Source organism: Falco peregrinus, chromosome 8 (assembly GCF_023634155.1).
Source record: "Falco peregrinus isolate bFalPer1 chromosome 8, bFalPer1.pri, whole genome shotgun sequence".
Classification (NCBI taxonomy): Eukaryota; Metazoa; Chordata; class Aves; order Falconiformes; family Falconidae; genus Falco; species Falco peregrinus.
Genome location: NC_073728.1, coordinates 37,418,620 through 37,433,554, shown reverse-complemented (window position 1 = coordinate 37,433,554; position 14,935 = coordinate 37,418,620).

The following is a 14,935-nucleotide window of genomic DNA, read 5'->3' as shown; positions in this document are numbered from 1 at the left end:
TTTGCATTAAGTAAATGCAAAGCCTGATCTAGCTGTTATGACTCACGATTTTACAGACAGTTTTAGAAGCATGTAGGATTTCAGCAGAGAAGTTTTTAGTCTTTTTGTAATATAGTGGCTTCAGAATTTGAATTGCTTTTTAGAATTTGAAAATCCAGGGTATTAAGGCATTACCCAATTTAGATTGACTTTTCCACCTTAACTTCTTTTTATATTTTCCTTCTAGATTTTCTTCCTGAAAAGGAAAATAATAAAACCTGTTAAGCTGCAATAAGCAACTCATTTCTTAAAAGTTAGTGATACAAGTCTAAAATTATTCAGTAATGTTTCAACAGAATGGGTGTTCACTTGAAAAGGTCAATGTTTTGAAACCAGCACTATTCACTGTAAAATATATGCTAGTTTTGGCAGAAGGATTTTAGGAAAGGTACAATTTCTTCTGAGGGCGGAGGGTGACATTGTATGAATTAACTGTGTTCCAGTGGCTATAGTGAAGAGCCTACCAGTGTTGGGTGAGTTGTTCAAGCCTGTTTTTCCTGATTTTGTGTAAGTATTTATCTCCTGTCTTTCGTATCACAGATAAAACCTTAACCACCAAGCTACTGGCTGATATTCATTTAGAACGTTCCCTGCTTGTACTTTGTATAAACAAACGTTAATTTTAGCAGAGACTTGAACTTGGGACTTTCAGTCTTTGCCTGAGCTCAGCAGCTGTTCTGTGTGAGCTTCCCTTTGTTTTTCCATTAAAAACAAATAAATAAACACTTAGAAGATTTTCATGGAAAATGTGAAAACATTTGAGTTTTCTAACTTTACAAGACAGGCAAACCTTTCTGACAGTTTTAGTTAGCTTTGCAATACATTTTAGTTCAAGGGAAGCTTATAGGTTAAAAGCGTTAAAAAAAGAATTATTAAATAGAATTTGCTTTGTATTGTCATGCTCCTTTCCATGAGTTTATCTTTCTGTGTTTGCTCTATTCACTGTTACATCTTAAAATAGATAGTCGGGACTTCAGAGTAGGTATCTTATCTTCCTATGTGTCATATCAGGGAGAAAAGTCACTGGAGACTGGTTGCAGCACTACATGGCATTAATTTTTCCACAGAATGGCGGACTGAAAATTGCTGACCATCTTTGGTTAGTTCCTCCTTAGTGTTCTTTTAATATGTTATCACCAGGGTTTTGTCCAAAAAATTCCCAGATTCCTCTCAGTCATCCACCCCTACAAATCTTCCACTTTTTTTCCTTATTCATCCTTCATGCATGTGCAAATTGTTGAATTCATTCATATTTAGTAGAACTCCACAACTATGACTGTATAACTGTGTGCTGTGTCCCAGGTTCTTTCTACTTTACTCGCTTTGCCATTGCAGTGTCATTGAGGATCACAACTAAGAGTGCAAACCAGTGGTATTATTTGATATGCTCAATAAGACACATACCTGGCAGCTACTACTGCTTTCAAGTTCATGTTCCCTGCGGCAGTCATGGCATGTTTACAGGTCTTTCAAATTAAGCAACCCTTTCCCCCATGCACATGTGTAGAATGAGATTTTTTTTTCATAATGGGAAAAGATAGGCAGTCTAAATAGAGGAATCAGTACTGCTGGCTGTGTATACAATTAAAAATAAGAACTACAACAGCCATTGTGCTTTGTTCAGATTTCTTTAGAAATATGGTTTCCCAGGCTGTAACTTGGAAACTAATTACATTCCTGGATGTGGTAAAATTTTTATAGTAGTCTCTAGTGGAAAAGATATATTTTTTTTTTTGGTGAATTTCATAGATTCTTCTCAGATCTTGCTAGAGGGTGATAAAGCCTCTTTTAAGTTCTTTGCAAATCAGCATTCCTCTCCTTTCCCAAAGAGAAGTAAAATCAACCCCTGTATTTTTAAATGTAATGCCAACTCTTTCCTCCTCTACTCCCTGCCACCCTCCAAAGAGCAATGAAACACAAAGGAGCATACACTTCTACAGACGTTTTGTTTCAGAGAGTGTGGAAACTTCTTTTTATACCAGAAAGCAACAATAAAGAGCGGATTTTGCTTTGTGGGTTATACTTATAAATTTGATAATGAAGCCAAATGCATAATATTTTCCTCATTTAAATACCAAGTAACTTTTAAAATGCTTTTAAAAGTCACTTTCATAGAAGGAAGAACAAGCATGAAGTTCTGAATTTTATGTGGGCTCCAAACATCATCATTTATAAATTCAGATAAAACCAGCATCTGAACATGATTCAGTTGGCTCAGGGAGAATACAGGTGGATTCACAGAAGAATCAATAGATTCTTCACTGAATGAAGGTAAAATTGGTAAGATGCATTCAGAGGGGAAAAGCCACACCTCAATTCAGAATGTGAGGAAGACAAGTTGTTTTGAACTTTATTACCTTTTTTGTTTTTGAGATTCTGTGGTGTTGCCTCTTGAAATGGCCTCCTGCTTCCTAGCTGGTAAACAAAATCCTTAATTATGCTACTCACGAGAGTACTTTTCAACAGCAATATTCCCCAGATTTTCTTGAGTTTCATGACAGGACTTGGCTTGGTTGTCTCTATGAATAGTAAAAACCCCATATTCCTTCTGACTTAGCATTTTATAGGACTGAGCTCTTCTGTCATACCTTGCAAACCTAACATTTTCAGCATGGAGCACTAAATATATAACTTTTATAATGACTAAAATAAACCAGCACTGTCATTTCAGTAAATGCCAATTTTTACACCTGCCAAATATATAGGACAGGTAACTGGATATTTACTGATTTTAGCACAACTGATATAATTTACCCATGGATTTATGAGGTACACATCCAATTGTCTATGTCGTTCAATTCTCTGTATTTCACCAAAAAAATCTTGTATTTTTCTTATTCTTTTTTTTTCCTATTGTGCTAAATTTTATAGGAAATAATATATGGAAATAGATGTAGGGAGAAATTTTAAATTGAGAGCTCATGCTTGCATGTTTTATACCTAGGTTGACCTCTGTTCATTCAGAAGCTTAATTAACTCCCAAATAAACCATGCTTTTACTGTGTATCAAACAGGATTCTTGTTTGACCATAAATTACTTTTTTTCCTCCATATTTTTTCTGAGAAATGCAAGCATTCTGCTGGCTGTTTTTTCTAATTTTTCAATATCACCATCCCTCAAAATCATAACGTATACAACTTTATTCACCACTGTGAGCTATAATTGATCTGATCTTCATAAAGTTAGTTAAAAATGTTAAGGGTGCAGCTATCCTCCAAATAAAGTTAATTTGAATGTGTGCTGGACCATGTACACTAGACAATAAGCAATATATATATGTATATAATAATATATGTGTATAATAGTAGACAAAATAACAAAACCTGTGCAATAAGTATGCCTTTCTGTTGGGAAATCTAAGCAGAATGGTGTCTGAGTTTTGCTGAAAACATATGACCTCAATGAATTTAATCTTACAAAATACTGGAATTTCTATATTGCGTGATTCACTGTTGGTTACGAATAGAAGTAAGGATACATAACATATCCTGAATAACAAAAAAAAAAAAAATCAAACACCTTTCAGGATTACTGGAAGGATTCCAGTACAAATGCTGAACACCAAGCTGAAAACACAGAACAGGGCCCATGATGATTACTCATAGAGTCAGGCTTGATATTTGAAATTTTTACATAGCCAGCTTTTTCATTTTAAGGCAATACAGGGGTTATCTATTTTTATTTATGTTGGCCTCTATTTAGATTTCACACCTTTTTACATATCAGTGTGTGCTTTAAGTACTGTAGTTCTCATTAGCACAGATTTTGTACTGCTGATGTTTTCATCTAGTTCATTTCTCCTCGCTGGCAAGCGTTTTGTGTCTCAAGACATATTGTGATTCATAAGTTGGATAGCTTCCTATTGCTCTGGGATTTTAGTGTGTGTGGAAATATCCTATTCCTAGAGCAAAAGCTCAGATGAATAATGTCATATGACTAGGGTGTATCACTCAGTGATGGAGATATTCTGTCTGTATAGATAGCTTAAAACTGCTGGTAAGGAAAAGGTAGATTAAGGCAAATAATGGTCTTCTGAGTCAGATTTCCTCTGGCATAAGAAACCTGTAGTGATAAAATAGTGTTAGAATCATTCTGCAATACTGTAACTGGATGCAAACTTCATTTGAGATTTTAGCTTTCAACTGCCTTACTGAATTTACACAACACAAATGCTAATTAGTGAAGAAAATTACACAGTAAACTCTCATGCACATTACACTTAGACAAGGTCAAAATCCCACTTTTATCAAAAGGTGAAAGTAGCTTCTTTTTTTTTTTTAAACAGTCTATTGACACCATTGATTTGGAAAGATGTGAGATTTTCAGTAATTATACATCATGATACAGCATATTTGCATGCAGGGTTTAATTCTGTATCTATGCATTTTAAAAGAATTTTCCATAGTTTTCCCATACATATATTAAAAGCCCAATTTTCGTGCAAATCAAAGTTGAGTTGCTTAACTTCTTTTGTCTGTTTCTGGTTTTATGCTTCTACTACTTTACATTAAATACTTGAAGTTTAGCATCTTTTCATGTGGCTGTTTTATGCCTGTGTATCTCTGTTAATTTCTACAGAATTATTCGTAGTAGTATAGAAGCTGCTTCAGTAATGGCTATATCCAAAAAGCAGGAATTCACTGTGCAACATACTGTAATGTAAGTAATAGTTCCCTAAATGAGTCCTGGTAATAAAGACCAGATAGCTACCAGACTGGGCAGGTATCTTGCACTTCAGCTGTTGCTTAATTAAGAACTAAAATGCTATATGTCCTTTGAATTTTAGTATTTCAGGGTGCTGTTACAAGCATATAAGGTAGTTAGCTAAAAAGGAAAAAAGCTAAATATGTTCATCCTGGATAAGTACTTTGAATTACCTTTTAAGTGTGAACAAAAATTTGAAAATTAAGTATTATCTCAAAGTCATTAGCCGTCATGGCTGAAACTAAAAATGTCTTCTGAGAACACAGTCAAAGATCAGATTTGTCATCTAAAACATCTGTTTGGTCCTGCAAGTTTTAAGATAACAGAAGATGACAGCAGCATCTCCTCAAAATGAAGAGTCAAAATGAAGAGATTCAAAGGAAGCCATGATCTCATAAACATAGAATAGCTTGAGGCTATCCAAGGTTCTCTGAGTCATATCTCCCTAATGATAATTTTAAGGTCACTGCTGAATACGGTCAGTTTATTTTGAGAGGCAAGAAACAATATCTGGCAAGAAAGAAACAGAGATTGGCACAATTGGCACAATACATAACTGTAATTCAGTTAATCAAAGTGCCTTTGAAATACTTCTGATTTGTAGCTTTGGTATTCTGTTGTTCTAGAAATCTGTTCTAGTTTTTCATCTCGTACTCTGTGAAGGAGTTATGAATTCCATAATGTCTGGAAAGAGAATGAATTAGTTTTAATACTTTGATCTGTCTTTGTTGACAGAGCTTCATCAACCATTACTAGGATTAATTTTTTCTACATGCTATCATCAGTGTGGCTTCTCTGAAACCTCTTTTGAGCACCTGTATGCAACCAGTTAGTTTGTATCAACAGAGGGGAAAAAAGGCAAAACAAAAAGCTCAGAATACACTGGAGGAAAACCTCCCATCTAAAATTTGAAAGAGAACATGTCTGTCACCCATGCTGAAAACAGTTTAGGGTGGCATCTTGTGATTAATATAAGAAAACCTAGAAAAGTAAATGCTTTCTGAAGTGTTATTTCTGGTCCTGAGAAAAGAACTTGTCTATCCAAGTTAAGAAAAAAAGAAATAAAATAGGATTAAACTGCAGAATACAGGCTGCAGAATTTCATTAGATGATTCTCATATCAAGCCTAGTAACACTTCACCAATATCATGTATTGCTAATAAGTACATCAGTTTCTATTTCAAAGATTTTATGCAAGGAAAAGACCTTTCACAGATATTAATACCTTGGAGTTACAGGCTAACTCCAATTCTAGAACAGTGGGGGACATTTTGTGTTGATATGATATCCACAGAACAGCTGCATAGAAAGTGAGGGAATGTAAATCTTTGTCTATAGAAATCAGATGTGTCTGAGGAAGCAGAGAGCCTAAAGAAAACCTAAAGCTAATGACAAAGCTTTTTTAGCAGGTGTACTATACATGTACATATGTGCAGATAAAGAACACTTTTAGACAGTGAAGGCAAACCATTGATACAGAAGGAAGCTCAGTATCAAGAGAAATTTGAGCTGGTGCCAGAAAAAAAGCTGTAATGCTTTTTAATATGTTTTAAATAAAGCTTTTCTCACACTGTTTTGAGAAATGTATATGTATCCACCTGCAAAAAAGCCGGTACTCTAGGAAGTAGTTCTATTGTAAACAATCTACTCCTGCCTTTAATGAAAATATGTAAGTTCTCACCTTCCGATGTGGAACAGAAGGATCCATGCCCTCTGAATACTTCCAACTACTAGTTTTTTAGAGATGTGATCCTATCTAAACTCACTGTATGGCATTCCTAACCTTCTACCCTGGTGAGCTCAGAACCGCCTTCCTTCAGTCCAGGGATGGACTGTTGACACTGAACCCTGAAGTTAACAGAGAGCTAACTGTACTTCTACTCCATCAGTACTACCTGCTTCAGGTAAATTTACTTTCAAAATGTCTGGCATGAAAGCTCATTCTAAACAAACTTTAAATACTCATCAAAGATACGATAAAGATAAATATTTTCAAAAACTTGTTTTCATTAGTGAATCCCAGCCATTAACAGCACAATCTATTTTCTAGTGAAGGGAAAGAATTCCCTTGTACTCGCCAACTTTTATCTCAGGTAATATTACCTTCATCTTGCTTCTAGTTCCTTGACTACTTGTGCGTGTAGAGGTGGATAGGTCTTATCTCATAACCGTGTACACCTTGTCTCAAATGCTTTTACCTGAGCTTGGGAATCTGGTTTTTTTCTACCTAAATGAATGATCACAAGAGGAACTTCAAAAACAACTAGCTCATGAGAGTCCCTCATCAGTGGCAAATATATTTACTTATGAAAAATGTGGATGATGACATTGTGTTTCTGTTGGTGCATTTTAAAAGATAAATCTATCAATATTTTTCTTTGAAATAAATAGAAAACTTTTACATTGTTAACCTCTTTATCAGAGTATTTCAGTTATTGAATGGTGAATATTACTTGTTCTTCCCTCTGTGCACTGAATAATTGAGTACAGATATGCAACAGGACTTTCATAAAAAGTATACAAGGAGAGTGGAGGTTTGTGCAAACACATTTGTACAGATAAGGCATCCCTCTGAGGACTGACTTCGGACTTCAGAGTATAGAACTGACAGAATTGTTTGGGGGAGCAGTTAGGGATAATGCTGAAAGAGAAAAATCCGTGGTCCTGATAGTACAGCCTTTTAGTTCATAGCAAAGCTGCAGTTATGTAGTATGGCATGCTGATTAATAAAACCTTAATTAGCTCTTTTTAGACTCAGGCCACCTTGGAAGTGTAGGGCCTGTTGGTGCACTATTGCTGACCATTGCCTTACCTGAAAGAAAGTGTATTAAGAATGGTGTTAGTGCTAGCCATGAAGATAAGGCTTAAGCAGAGCAGCAATAATGGCTGAAAACCTGCAGCATTTGAAGCTTTTCTAATTCATATGCTAGAAGGCATCTTTCATGCAAGTAATACGTTGGATGGCACTTAGATGAGAAGTACAAGATGCAAGAGAGAAGAGTGTAGGTGAGACAGCACAAATCTATATGCACATGACTCAGACATTTGCCACAGTTCTAGAATTTCTGTAAGTAGTAGATAAAGAACAATTTGATTGTAAAACTGGAGCTGTTACTATTCAGCACTCCTGAGATGAAATTTCATGTCATTGAGCAGGTTCATGACACCCACAACATGGCAGGAAATGTGATTAACAAGACAAAAACGCAACATCTATAGATAGACCATCTGGTAACCTGGATATCTGGACCAAAAAAAAACTTGTATGACATCAGAAACAAAAATTAAATCTTACCATACACTGACCTAACCATGAAAACAATGATGAAAAGATGAAGATGAAATCTGGGGGTTCTTTGTCTCATTTTTCTTTTTTTCTTTCTGTACTTTCCCATTGGGAAGGAAGGACGTAAAATGATTGACACAGTTACTGGGAATAACTCCTGAAATACTGGAATGGATATTGTGACTGATGAGAACTGTGACCTGAGAGAGAATGAGACTGTAGAGTGAAAAGGATCAAAACACAAATAGCCATTAGTACAGAACAAATCCAAAAGTTCAAGGTAAAGGAACGGGGAAACAGAATAGGCACACACGACCTGCGAAAGCAGGCGTTGCAGTGCGATGTAGAGAAAACAGAAGAAGGCAGGAAATAAAATGCTTAGCCTAAAATATTACTGAGAATTGTGTGGGCAAAGAAAGCATCCCAGTGTTTGTTCCCTAAAGGAAATGAATGTTGAAGCACCTGTGAGCACATGTAGAGACTACCAAGAAAGAACACAAGTTTTGTGACCAGATTATCTCCAGGTTCTCCATATGCACACTTACCCAGAAGAAGCTGACTGCTGTTTTTGCCACTGCTGTAAGACCCAAGACAACTTGGGTTCTGGCTGACTGACAGAGCTGTAGTCATATTCCAGCAACACTGATAAGCAACTGTTACGTGACCATGAGAAGAGAACTTCAGCATTGCGAGACCAGTGAACTGGCTACCAAAAAACTTCCTCACAAGATGATATATTTTTGCCTGAATTTTTTTAACAACTGGCACAGAAATACTCTACCTTTCAAGAATACTGTCTCCAAAACCAGCTCAGTATGTCTCAGATGAGCCATCAGCTTGACGCACCATAGAAATATTTCCTTTTTCTAAAATCAAGTTACATGATTTCATCTTTTTTTCTATGCTTTCTTTATTTTAAAGTGACTTCTAAAATGTTTCCTAATGAAAAGCTAAAACAAAACAATTGTATAACATAGACAGTGTTTCTACTATTCCAAAATGTGTTGACTTCTCTCATTACCTGCCATTTTTTTAGACATACCTAGACAAAATTTGACTTGAAATCACAAATAACTTTGGTTCTCTTCAGTACTTTTGCAAATAAATAAGCATTTGCCAAGCAAATCAAGGAACGTGCCACAATAATGAAAATGCATGCCTTGGTGGGCAGAATTCACTGTTTTGGAGTAAGGACCCGATCCCACTTCCCACATGAGAGACAGGACAAAGCATGAGTTTAGAAAGCTGTCTAGGATAACCAGAGAGTTTGCGCATCCTGTTTTTTAATGTTTATGTAAACAAAGCTGTCTGTGAATTACTGCATTGCTTTCCCACCTTGCATTTTTACAAATCCCAGCCTCTGTTCTAACAAAATCTCACAACTGACATAATTATGTAAGTAGACTAACAAACATCAAAACTGTTTGTATAAAGGATACAAAGTGTGCTCAATTCAGTAGCTTGGATATAAACTAAAAGCTAAGAAGACAGCACATGTTTCTACACTTCAAAAACTTCCCCCAGAATCTTTCAGGGACAGCTTGAAAAGACAAATTGTATTGGAGTTTTTCAATCTGTCACAGTAGAGGACAGCTTCTGAGCTGTAGAGATGCCTTCAAATGAATAATATATCATTTTATCTGAGAACCTATAAATCCTTCTATTAAGTTGGGGGTTTTCTCTCGCTTTGAAAATCAGAAATATACCATCCAACTCTAATCCAAGTACTACCAAAACAACTATATTAATCCAAACCAAGTGTTGAAGTACCTAATTAGCTGAATTTTTTACAATCTTTTATACTCGTTCTGTCTTCAAAATTACAGTGTCAATGTAGAGCAAAGTGAGGAAGCATCCATGCTTTATTGGGAAGACCAGGTTAAAGATGATAGCCCATACTATATGAAGCTGGAATCCAGGCTCAGTGGATCTCATTAGAGATAAAATATAGTACAGGTGAGAGGTTATTGTCTCTCTTGCAAGAAGAGAGACTATGGATAAGACCCTACACAACAGATAAAACTCTACCAACCTCTGACTTAAAATATGTGGATTTAACCTGGGAGTTTTTCCTGGTTAGGAAAAATGAAAACCTGCATCAGTGTAAAAGAACTGATAGAATCTCATCATGCTCTTGACTTGATGCTCATAAAATGGAAAAAGAACACAGTATTTTCTGATCAAATGATTCAGTATAAACATAACTTCCTCAGTGGCTGACTATTCAGTGCTCATCCATAGGGTTGTACTTTCATATGAACTCTGTTCTAGCATGCTGTCAAGGGTGATAGCCTTTACAGTTTGGTAAAGTTCTTAAAAGTGACCTTTTTCCAACTGATTTTCTTCTTCTTGTGATTCCTTTCATTAGGAACCATGCTAACTGCAGGTTTTATTTTCTTTTCCGTGATGAAAGTTCATATACATTATTTTTTAGTTAAGCATTTTAACTGAATCACTAAGACTTTCTGTGAAGTAAGTGAATAACAATATTCATGTTTTATTAAATGTGGAAGCTGAAGAACAGAGAAGGAGAGTGACTTTCATGGTGAGTGGTGCTGTCAGTGGCGAGGCTGGGAATAGAAACCAGAGATCTTTACTGCCAGTTCCACTCTAATCAATAGAGACCACTGTGCTGTGGTTGACATCCCCACATCCCCACACAGAGCTACGTAACAACAACTTCAGCAGAGCAAAACCAAGCATTCGCGAGATATGAAATGACAAACTAGGGATGCTTATGTCACTTCCAGTTCTAGTCTGTAGGTGCCTGTTCTAGTCTACATCTTTCCTACCACCCTATGTTTCCTCCCACTCCAGTCAATGTTGAGCATCATCTTATTCCCCGGATTCTGAGTACTCTATCATTGCCTGATTCCAGTTCAGCTACATAAGCCTACCCTATCCCAGAGTGCTACAGCCCATTCAGGCTAGCTGTAATAAGAAAGTCTGAATAATTTGTTTAAAAGCATTGACTGATGCAGGGTCCCATCATAACCCTTCCATACGATTCCTAAATTCCTCCATAACTTACTTTTACTTTTTAAAGTCACTGTCCTTGCAGTTTTGCACAGATAGTGTGATAAATGATGCATTAAGTCACTTTTAGCAGTTTCATGCAATTTTATTGCAAAATAGCAGAAGGTGGTACTTTGGCAGTGTTCTGGAGAAAAAAAAACCCTGCAGATCTTAGTTCTGTTTCTTCTGAATTTTCAAAAATTAGAAGAGAGTTCAAGAAATGGACACATACAGAATTCAGAAAATTATCAAAAATATCTAAAGAAAATGTTATTAAACTGAGATGGTAGAAAGCCTGTAATGCCTTAAGAGAAAGGAAACATATAGTGGAGTTGTGATGATATGTAACACAACACCTTTCCTTTGGAATGATTTGATGGTGTAGTAAATTAGGATTTTGAACTCCTAATGCCAGATTAGATAAAAGTCTTGTGTTCCAGCTGCAAACAACAATCTTGCATAAGCCTCATGTGCTAGTTAAAATGCTCTCTGTCTTCAAATCATAGTAGAAAACCATCATAAACATTATCATTAGTCTGGATAATTCAACAGAAGTGCAGTTTGCATCCATGGCTGACGTGGATCAAATTTAAACGGCAAAGTGATTTGATATTGTACAGATCTGGTGTTACTGTTTGCGGAGTCACGGCTTGAGTCAGAATGAACAGTATTGACAAATCTGGAGAGAATCCCAATGTCATCACTTCTTTTACCATGGTAAAGGTCTCATCCAGACATGGTTCTGCTTCCATTTCCTTTCTGGCTCATTTCTTTGACCTGTCCATAAACAGTTTTTTAAATACAGCCCTTGATTATCTCTTAAGCCATCTAGATGGCTGGCTGTTCTCAGTTGTCGGTCTGTTCTTGCTCCTCTGTTCTCAGTCTCATTCTCAATGGATGTGCTACGCTTGTTTGTTCTGCCTTCAGTATAAGACCATTCATTCCCTCTCAAAAACCTGTATGCTAATAGGATCGTCATTCAAGGTGACAGAAAGATTCAAATTCCTTATGCTGGTGATAGGCAAATAAGAAGTCAGCAAATTGCTAGGGACATTCTCTGATTGTGTTTAGTTTTAGTTAGAAGGGCTACTTCCTGAGCCCTTACCCCATCTGCTCTTGGACAGACCTAGGTGTTTCTTTTAAAAATATACACTTGCAAACTTCACACCAGGCAGCAAGCAGAGCTTGCTGACCCCTTACCAGCATGTTGGGTTGAGGAACTGCACCTGGCAACTTCTGTTACTGTTTGGGGGTGGGAGGTGAGCTGGGTTGAGCAGAAAAGCTGTATGAACTGAGCCAAGACATTAAATAACAAGTTTCAGCCCAGAGTAAGATTTCTATGCCTGAATTGTAAGCCTCCTGTAATAGAAACTGTAAGGAAAATTCAAACAGGCTATTAATTGTAGCAGTGCCAATATATTAAGATGAATAAGATTTTCTAAAGGTATATACTGAGCAATTTCAGTTCCTTTTACTTGCTTCATTAGAACTGAATTCTTTGTAGATGCATTTTCAATAAATGTGTGTGCTGATTTAAGAGCTCCTGTATTGGAGTCAGTCACCTCTGCCAAAGCTCAGAAAGCACTGCGTTCCTAATGCCACCAGGGTTATACTGCTGTTACATGCTCCACTATGCCTTTGGCTTTCTGTAATCTTCATCTGACCTGTGGTAAATCCATGCTGACTGTTCTCACCCTCAAGGAAATGAAGTGAGATTAAGGCTTCTAAGGGTATAAAGTTTTGAAAATGAATCTCATAGTCCTGAAGCGCCTTGGCTGTTTTAGAAAATGGTACAAGTCCGCTGGTCATGGTATTTTGTTCAGCTGACAAAACTGTTTTGAGGAAATGCTGAAACTTCTCCTTTGAGAAGGGCAGTTTCAGTTCTCCTTGGTCAATGAAGGTTTCCCTGAAATCCTGCCTGAAATTTCAAGCACAGAGAGGGAGAGAATCAATCCACTATTATCCATGGCATGGTGACTGTCACACAGCAAGAGAAAAAAGCTGGCTTAAGTCCCTGCTTTGCCTGGTTCAGTTCAAGGACTTGACTCTCAGTTGAGACTCTTTTGTCATAGCGCTCACTTCACCTGGTCCAATTTTTTTTATATATTTATTTGAACTAGAACGGTTCTTAGAAAAGACGCTGAAAAACAGAAATGAGGATTGACTTTCAGTTTTTAAAAAAACCTTTCAGTGGGAGCTCTTTTACCCAGATCTCATTCTGCAGGAGTAGATTGAGTGAAGTTCACAATACATATGCATAAATATGTTAGCCAGACATTAAAGCAAAAACCAGAGCAGGCTTAACCTAAAGTGATAGTCCTAAATTCACTTACAGAGGACACACAGCAGAATTCTAGACTAAATTAAGAACTGTGTCTATGAAAGTGATTCTTGTTATTGGAAGAAGAGAGCAATTTTGTTTCCATGAAGATTCATCCCCATTGGGTTCCTTCTAGTTGTGCATGAGGTAATAAGGTTGTTTTATTCCATTACTGGTTCTCCTGTGTTCTTACTATGCCAAGACTCTGCTTATGCTACTGTAAAGCAGAAATTTTGGTTACATCACTGTAGAAGTGCTTGCCATTGTGTATCTGGCTGCTTAGGTATATTTGGGGAACAGGCACAGAAACAACCAAGTAAAAAAATATGTATCAGCGTAAACGGTTCCCTATTTTTCCTGAATATTCATATTCTCATGGGAAGTATTTCCACAGACTTGCGTTAGAGGAATGAAGTGCTTAGAAAACCTAGAGGGACAAAAACCCATTTCCTCTGACTAAGAATCCCTAAATTGTTAAACATCATTTTCATAATACACAAAAATATCAGCTACTTCATTTGGCTTGTTCCATGAGGTATTGTTTTTCTGTCAACCTATTCTTTCCTCAGCTTCTCTGGAAAAGATATTTCCATTCTGAGGTCAGCTGCAGAAAAATTAAGGAATCCCATCAATGGAATAAAAAGAAATATCAGCCTTTTAGAGACAAAATCAGACTATCGCAAAAGAATGAAAACCATTTTTCTTTTGTGTTCGTCAGTGTTTTATTGTGTATTGTTATCAATCCAGAGCAGTGTTCATTTCTGTCTGTACAGAGGCATATGCAAGACAGTTACTTCTCACTACGTCTGGCTGCTAGGTACCTACATTTAGCACTCTGAGTTCCAGGTGGGTTTTCTCAAGAGATCCATAGAATGAAAATAAAAAATGTGCTTTATAGCTACTGGACTACCAGAATCAGTGAAGCTATTCCAATAGATCGAAGCTGAGGATCCGGCCTGTAAGAGGCAGTGGTGTCCATCACTACAGGAGCACTGTCAGCAGGCATGTATACCTCACCTGATATACTCCCTCTGCTTTGTTTCTTGCTTATTTTCTCTGCACTGAAATCATGGTGCTTTTTTCTTAACTGCTATTCATTACAGTTCTCTCCTGGAAAAATACCAGTAATTTAAAGGTTAATAGAATGCTGATGTCACTGTAATTAGAGTAGAGGAAAAACATTTCTGTAATTACTGTTAATGCTTTCTAGCTGTTCAACCAGTAAGATATGGCCCCAGTCTGAGGTGGAAGGTGGGTGTAGAGATCTGTGTGAGCAAGAACTTTTGACAGGGTGATCAGACTGGTGCAGAGATGATGCCTGAGTCACTTGGGAGCATGTTGGAAATTGGTCGTTAAGCAACCCGCCTGGGTAAGATAGAAGCCAAAATGTCAATGATAAGCATGTCATAAAAATGTAGTTTATGGAACTGGCTAGCCTGAAAAACTTCAAGACATGCAGTTAATCAAAATTCATTTTTTGATTTTCACTATGCTGCATTACAAATAAACCTATTACTTCCCTGTAGAGGAATTGTAGAGGAATGAAGGCAGGTTAATTAACATTGATAAT